The 7,572-nt window shown below is 43.2% G+C and overlaps 1 pseudogene; it reads right to left on the bottom strand.

The window, feature by feature from the left end:
• The window catches only part of LOC101570032, a 2,315-nt pseudogene extending 1,409 nt beyond the window's left edge, over nucleotides 1-906 (bottom strand).
• Between the last annotated feature and the right edge of the window lie 6,666 nt (nucleotides 907-7,572).

Below are 7,572 nucleotides of genomic sequence, written 5' to 3'. Positions count from 1 at the left end.
GGTTTCTGGTCCAGATGGGCTTCGTTTTGTTCAGTTCTTCTTGGTCAATATACTTCTCCTTAATTTTCTTCTTCTTCTTGTCACCATCCTTCTTTTCTTCCTCTTCTTCATCAGAACCAACATCTTCTATTTCAGGCTTGTCACCAGACTCCTTTTCTTCTTTTTGTTTGTCTTCCTCTTTGTCCTCCTTTTCTTCAGCCTCATCATCACTCACTTCTTTATCTCGTTCCTTCTCCACAAGAAGAGTAATGGGATAACCAATGAACTGTGAATGCTTCTTCACAATCTCTTTTATTTTTCTTTCTTCCAAGTACTCAGTTTGGTCTTCTTTCAGATGCAAGATAACCTTTGTTCCTCAGCCCATAGGTTCACCCACGTCTGTCCTCACAGTGACGGACCCTCCTGCTGAGGACTCCCAGGCGTACTGCTCATCATCGTTATGCTTGGTGATCACAGTCACTTTCTCAGCAACCAGGTAAGCGGAGTAGAAACACACACTGAACTGGCCAATCATGGAGATGTCGGCGCCTGCCTGCAAAACCTCCATGAAGGCCTTGGTTCCCGACTTGGCTATGGTGCCGAGGTTATTGATCAGGTTGGCCTTGGTCATCCCAATCCCAGTGTCCACGATGGTGAGGGTGCGATCTTGCTTGTTCGGAATGAGGTTGATGTGCAGCTCCTTGCCAGAGTCGAGCTTACTGGGGTCTGTCAGGCTTTCGTACTGGATTTTGTCCAAAGCATCGGACGAGTTGGAAATCAACTCCCTCAGGAAGATTTCTTTGTTCGAGTAAAAGGTGTTGATGATCAGGGACATGAGCTGCGCGATCTCTGCCTGGAAGGCGAAGGTCTCCACCTCCTCCTCCTCCATGGGCTGGTCCTGGGTCTGGGTCTCCTCGGGCATCCTGGCAGAGCACTGCACTGACACGCACAGTGACCGCTCAGAGACGCCGAAGCAACTACATTGACTTTCTTGTGTTCATTTCCACTCACTGCTATTGACACGTAGGAACATGGACCTGAGCCTTTAGAATACTCCTGGTGTCTCTAACCTTCAAATGTATCTTGGCTGACAGCCCTCTGCTCTGCTGTGACCTTTGAGTCTCAAGCTTTACCCAGCGTTGCCTAGTTGTAGTCCTATTTTCCACTGCCTAGTTGTAGTGGAAAATACTGGCATCCACTACAAGAATGCCCTCACTGTGGATGCCAGTATTTTCCCAGTATAAAATTTTGCATGCACCTGCACAGACACTCACTCCACTTTTATATAAAAGCATCGTGTAGGCAATTTACCCACACCTGTCTCCAGAGGAGTGAGGCTGTTGCTGTGGCTATGCCTGACAATGTGGATTACAAGCTTTTGGAGATGGCTTATGGGAAGAGATAGGAAAGGTTCAGAGATGTCGCCTACAAACAAAGCGCTGAAACAGCTTCAGCTGTTCTGTTTGGGAGATTCTGGCCAGAGTTCAGACCAGAATGTTGATAGGAAGTCTGACTGTAAAGACCAGGCTGGCAAGGTTTCTGCTGGAAAGAAGGACAGCATTAGTTGTTGGACTGTGGATGATTAGCGTTATGCTTGGCAGAAGGTTTGTCTGTGTTTTGCTCCTGTCCAGAGATTTTGCCTGAGACTGAAATTAAGCACAGTGGACTAGTTAATCTTGAAAAAGAAATTTCAAAACAGCCAAATATTGGGGCAGTGGCATGGTTGTTGTTGGGGGCTTTTAGCTAGATTTATATTAAGAATGAAAAACAAAGAGCCCAAAAGGATGATTTTAAATGTTGTGAGTTTGGCCAGAAAGGAAGCACCAGGAAGGCTGTGCACTGTGAAGAGAGAGCTGAGAGGATCTCCATTGCTCAGAAGGAACAGGAGAGTAGAAAAGATGTCCTGAGAGCATCACACGAGGTGGCAGGTTCTTGCCCTTTGCAGCCTCAGAATCACAAGGGTGAAGGACTTTGCGGAAAATGCCTCAGAGCCCCATGTTCCAGAATGGAGGTAGCACCCATACCAGGTTCCAGAATGGAGGCAGCTGCCACACCAGATTGCAGAATGGTTCCAGCATAGAGAATTTGTTTCTTGGAATCAGGAGTGCTCAGCAATCCAGGCCCTCAATCCCTACAGTCAAGGGAGAAGAAACCTTGGCTACTGCTACAGCTGGCAGCAGCCCTTGGCATCATCCATGTGGTTTTGGTTGTAGGTGCATGCAGAATGCAGGCATTCTGAGGTTAAGAAGGCTTCCACTCAGATTTCAGAAGAAGGCCTGGGAGGCTAGGCAGTGTGCCCCTGAGAAGGCAGTGTGTGAAGCTGTGAATGAGAAGCCCATTCAGCGGAAACCTGAGAAGTTTGAAAAAGCCAGGAATGTGGATGGTCTGAGGAAAGCTGCAAAAAGGGAGCAAAGCAGGCCTGAGAGAGAGGCCATAGAGCTACCCACAGAAGTGCCATAGGGGTGGAGCTACGTAAGGTTTTGGAGCTCACAACTCATTACAGGGTGCTTTGGATGGTCCACAGGGAACTACAGGACTTAATGTTTGCCCTTCTAGACTTTGGTCTCAATTTTTTGTATCCTGCTGTGTATACCTTTTGGAATGGCAGTGGTCATCTTGTGCCTTTAAATGTTGGAAGTGTTTAACTTTTCATTTGTAGAGGGGCTCACAGGTAAGAGTTTTCCTTAGATTTTTGGAAGCTTGGGACTTGGACTTTTCAGATTGTGTGTGAGTCTGGAGGGCCAGAGGCAACATGTCATTGTTCTAATGTTATGCAGTGCTCAAGTTGTAAAATGTTTAAGCATGTCTATGTACCTGGAAGTTGGCTTAAAAAAGCAGACCTCTGGTTGCCAAGTTGACAAGGGGTGGATTGTGTTAGTTGATACATTGTGTCAACTTGACTGAATCAGCTCCCACAGTTCTCAGCATGGGAGCCTAGCCCTGCAGGTGGGCAGGGCTCAGGAATTGAGAAGGGCTTCCTGCCCTGGCTTCTGCGGAGAAGTCCCAGTCTTCAGAGGAGCTTGATCTACACAGCGGCACCACACCTTTGCAGTCAGCATAGAAGGAGGAGAGAGGCTTGATGGATGCTGCAACTGCTGTTCTCCTCTTCGGCTCTTCATTGTTTTCTCCTGCCATGAACTGCTGTCCTTCCTTCATTTTGAGTGTCGGGCTGGGTATTTGTCCCAAGAGTAAAAAAGTAACTAAGACATACAGTTATTCCAATGTTTCAGATGATGTTCTGGTTATCTATTGCTTTATAAAAAATCATCTCCAAAACTTTGGTAGTTTAATTTCTCTCTCTCTCTCTCTCTCTCTCTCTCTCTCTCTCTCTCTCTCTCTCTGTCTCTGTCTTTCTCACACACACACACACACACACACACATACACAAACACACTTCGCTAAAAAGCATAACTAGTAATCACTAGTAGATGTCTAAGATGGCTTCTTCACCCGTGTTTGGTGCCTCAGCTAAGATGCCCGGCACAGCTAAAGGCTGCCTGAGCAGCTCTACCCTCATGTGGGAGCTCTGCATTAGGTGTCCTCACAGCATTGCAGCTTAAGGGAGTTGGATTCCCTACCTGACTCTTGGTTTCCCTGGAACTACTATTCCAATACATAAAAGTTTGTTTTTTTCGTTAAAAAAAAAAAAAAAAAAAAAAAAAAAAAAAAACCCTGTTTTTTTTTAAAAAAAAAAAAAAAAAAAAAAAGCCTGGATTTTCGTTAAAAAAAAAAAAAAAAATTCTGCTGCATCTCAACCAGGCTCAATGCAGGAAGAAACCAGAAGAGAATGTCAGTACTAAGAAGCAAGGCCTTTGGCGGGTGGGTTCTTCTGATTACTAATTACCATAGGTAAGGAATTGAGGGTCTGGGGGCTGGTGAGATGGCTCAGTGGTCTAAGCACCTACTTAGAACAAGCTTGGCAAAGCACAGGGACCGTGGTTCAATCCCCCAGCACCACATGCCAGCCAGCCCCGCCCCCTGGTGGGCTGATCTGGCCACACACACACACACACACACACACACAAATAAATAAATAATACTTTTTTAAAAAAAGGAATTGAGGGTCTGATAGGTTGCATAATGTGTGTAAGACCTCACTGTCAGTAAGCAACTATGTTGAGACTTGAACCTAAGAGGGCTGCAGGAATGGGGCAGTAGGTGTTATTGTTAAGGAGCACAGTTTCAGTTTGGAATGATGAAAAAATTCTGGAGATGACTGGTAGTGATGGCAGCACAGAAATATGAATATATTTTAAATGCCACTGATTATATACTTAAAATGGTTAAGATGACAAATTTTATTATATATGTTTTAGCACACATATGATAAGAGAAAGATTGCTGGCAATCTTAAAGAATTTAGGAGATAAAAATTGGGGTTCAGGGCATTCAAAGAAGGAAGATCTGAAAAAAATCAACTCAGATATTTTGTAGGGAAGAGCTGAAGCTGGAAATCGGCCACATTTGTGGAGGCAAGGTAAAGCTGGAGTACCTAACTCAGTCAAGTTAATTGCCTGAGACAATTCCAGTCATTAGTCATTAGGAACCCCTGTGTTGTTTGATACTAACTTTGTCAAAAGGTAATGAACACCCTTATGGTGGTTGTTCAGTTCCTCTTCTCTCATCAGGAGAGAGGGCTCCACCTGACCTCAGCTTTCCTCTCTTGTATTTATTTCTAAATTACCTTGTTGTTTTTCCCTGGCACCATTGACAGGTGCATCGGATGCAGCAATATTTACTTTTGACCCTGGAAAAATTCCACTTCACAGGTGAGTTGGAAATGGATCTGTCTTTGTTAAGATCAAAGCTCAACTTCAAATCAATCTGTGATTAGTTAAGTGGTATACCTCTGTGATTATGACCAAGCATTTATAAGACTATATGGGACTGCATATACTTTTTTTTTTTTTTTTTTTCCGGAACTGGGGATTGAACTCAGGCCCTTGCACTTGCCAGGGAAGCACTTATTCCACTAAGCCATCTCCCCAGCCCCTATTTTTAAAGAATATTTTCATATACTGCTTTTTAAAAATTCATAAACAAAGAGTCACAAAATGCATAAACATTAAATATGTACTACTTTGTGATACCTTTTAAATTTTTTTGTTTACTGTTTTGGATGTTTTTTTAAAGCAGATGTATATTTTAATTAACTAGTTCGTAAGTGCTACCCAATGTTTGGAACTATCCTGTAGTTTCTGAGTTGGCTTGGGGTCCTTACCATAGAAGGACATATAAATAAGAATCTATAAACTTTCCAAGGTGAGTATTTTGGATTTCATACAAAGTATCCTGCCAAAATGTGAGATACATTGTGATGTCCCCCAGAATTCATGTGTTGAAAATTAATCATGCAAGTAATAGTATTAAGTAAGTAGCTGAGCCTAAGAATGTGATTTGGCTCCTTATAAAAGGGTTTGAGGTGTTGTGGCACATGTCTGTAATCCCACACTCTGGGTAGCTGAGTCAAGAGAATCTTAAATTCAAATCTCAACTGGACAATTTAGCAAGACCTTGTCATAAAATAAAAAAATAAAATGGCCAGGGATATGCTCAATATGAAGGCCCTGGCTTCAAACCTAGTAACACACATGTGTGTGCACGCATGCACACACACACAACTTAAGGATCTAGGTTCACATTTTTCTTCTGTTGTGGCAGTGTTCATCCTCATGTAGAGTATATGACCCTCACCAGACACTCCATCTGCCTGCATCTTGATTTTGCACTTCAAAGCTTCCAGAGCTGTGAAAAGCAAATTTCTATTGTTTATAAACTACTAGGTCTCAAGTATAGCAACAGCAATGGACAAAGACAATTTTTGAGGCTGTATGAAAAACAGACATTGATTAATGAACCATCCCTAGAGTGGCCAAGGGGGTTCCTGAGGTACTGTCTTCTGTTCCTCTATGAGAATGCTGGCCTCTGGAGTTTCCTGTGAATCTCCCAACTACAGGACATTTCCTGTGGTGCCAGAGAATAGGTAAGGAGCTTCTTCTGAGGGGGTTCCTAGGAGGTGGGGCATTGTGGAGGACCACCTGAGCAGCTCTCCTTGAAAGAAGAGCGATTGTCTCCATTTTGGCTGAGCCTGATCCTATTTCCTTGTATAGCCTGACCCTATTTCCTTGTATTGATATGTACAGAACTGGCTAGGACTTCTCTTTATCCTTTCAATTGGCCTTAAGCAGTATGTATTGGTCTAGCCAAGGTGCTGGTGATAGTCTTTGAAGGTGGCATGCATGTTTCCCTGATAACCTACACCTGCTGCTCTTTAATGTGAGCTGGATAGAGACAGGACAAAGAGCATTGGCTCTGGGCTGCCAGCTGGGATTGAGCCTCAAGGTAGAGGCTATGACTTCCTGGGGCTTGAAAGATTACACCGGAGCTGAAGCACCAGAGCCCCAAAACATTAGATAATATCTCAATAGCATAATGCAAATTACTTTCTCTGCATATCCTTCTCTCTGCATGATAGAGGTAAATGCAGGCCACCTACCTAGCCCAGCGCAGAGTACTCACCTACTTCCCACAATTCTCTTCTTCAAGCCACTTCTCCTCTGCTGAATAAAACCCAGATGCGGTCCTGGGTCACTCTTTTTGTTCTGGAAGGTCATCTTTGTGGCTGGACTTAGGACCTCTTGGTTCCCTAATAATTATCTATATCTATATCTATATCTTTATCTCTATCTATCTATCTATCTATCTATGTCTTAGCGTCTTTGTTTTGGCCATGGGTTGCACTGGGAGTGGTAGATTGGAATTAACTAGGTGGAATTCCATTAACATATTTTTAGGATTAGAAGTTTGGGCTGAATTGAAAATCAGGAAGGGACTCCTACAGGGCATCACTGGGCCCTGAGTCAGAGAAGGAAAAGGGGCAGGCAGACCTCTGTGAGGAGAAAGGAAAAGAATAAATGTGGAAGGGAGTTTGTAGGTAAAGGAGAGTTATAGTCTGTATAGGAGTGAGGTGTAGAAGTGTAGGAGTGGCCAGTGGTCCTAATGTTAGGGGGAAGATGACCATAAGGCAGTGTGAGCCTACGCAGGAAAAGCATGCTCATGTACTTGTTCCAGAAATGTAAATAAATAAGAAAAGATTGCATTGGTTTTTCCCCAAATTCTATCCCTACTATGTTCTTTTCAGAACCCAAGCTGTAGAGCTGAGTGGCGATTTTGGTCCAGGGAACATGAAAGGAGTACCAGTATTTCTCAGGGGTCCTACAAAAGTATGTCTTATCTCAGTCAAAATCTAAATTAGTGGTTGCCTAGGATTGGGGTAGGGTATGTTGAAGGGAAATGGGGAGTAGGGTCTCTTAGGGAGTAAGGAAAATATTCAAAAATTGTAATAGTTGCACAACTTTGTGAGTCTATTAAAATCCATCAAAACTATACCTTTTAAATGAGTGAATTATATAGTACATGAGTTATGTCTCACTAAAGCTATTATAAAAAGTTACTGGTAGGCAAAAAATGGGAAATGCCCCTTATAGGTTGTATCAATCATCATTTACTAGAGAAAAGATATAATTCCTACATGCAAGTGTATATACAAGTATATAAGACTTTACAAGATTGGCTTACAATGGCTCCTCACAG

This window comes from Octodon degus, unplaced genomic scaffold, assembly GCF_000260255.1.
Source record: "Octodon degus isolate 3935 unplaced genomic scaffold, OctDeg1.0 scaffold00078, whole genome shotgun sequence".
NCBI lineage: Eukaryota > Metazoa > Chordata > Mammalia > Rodentia > Octodontidae > Octodon > Octodon degus.
The sequence above is the reverse complement of the archived record's forward strand: the minus strand, read 5'-3'. Positions and strand labels throughout refer to the sequence as shown.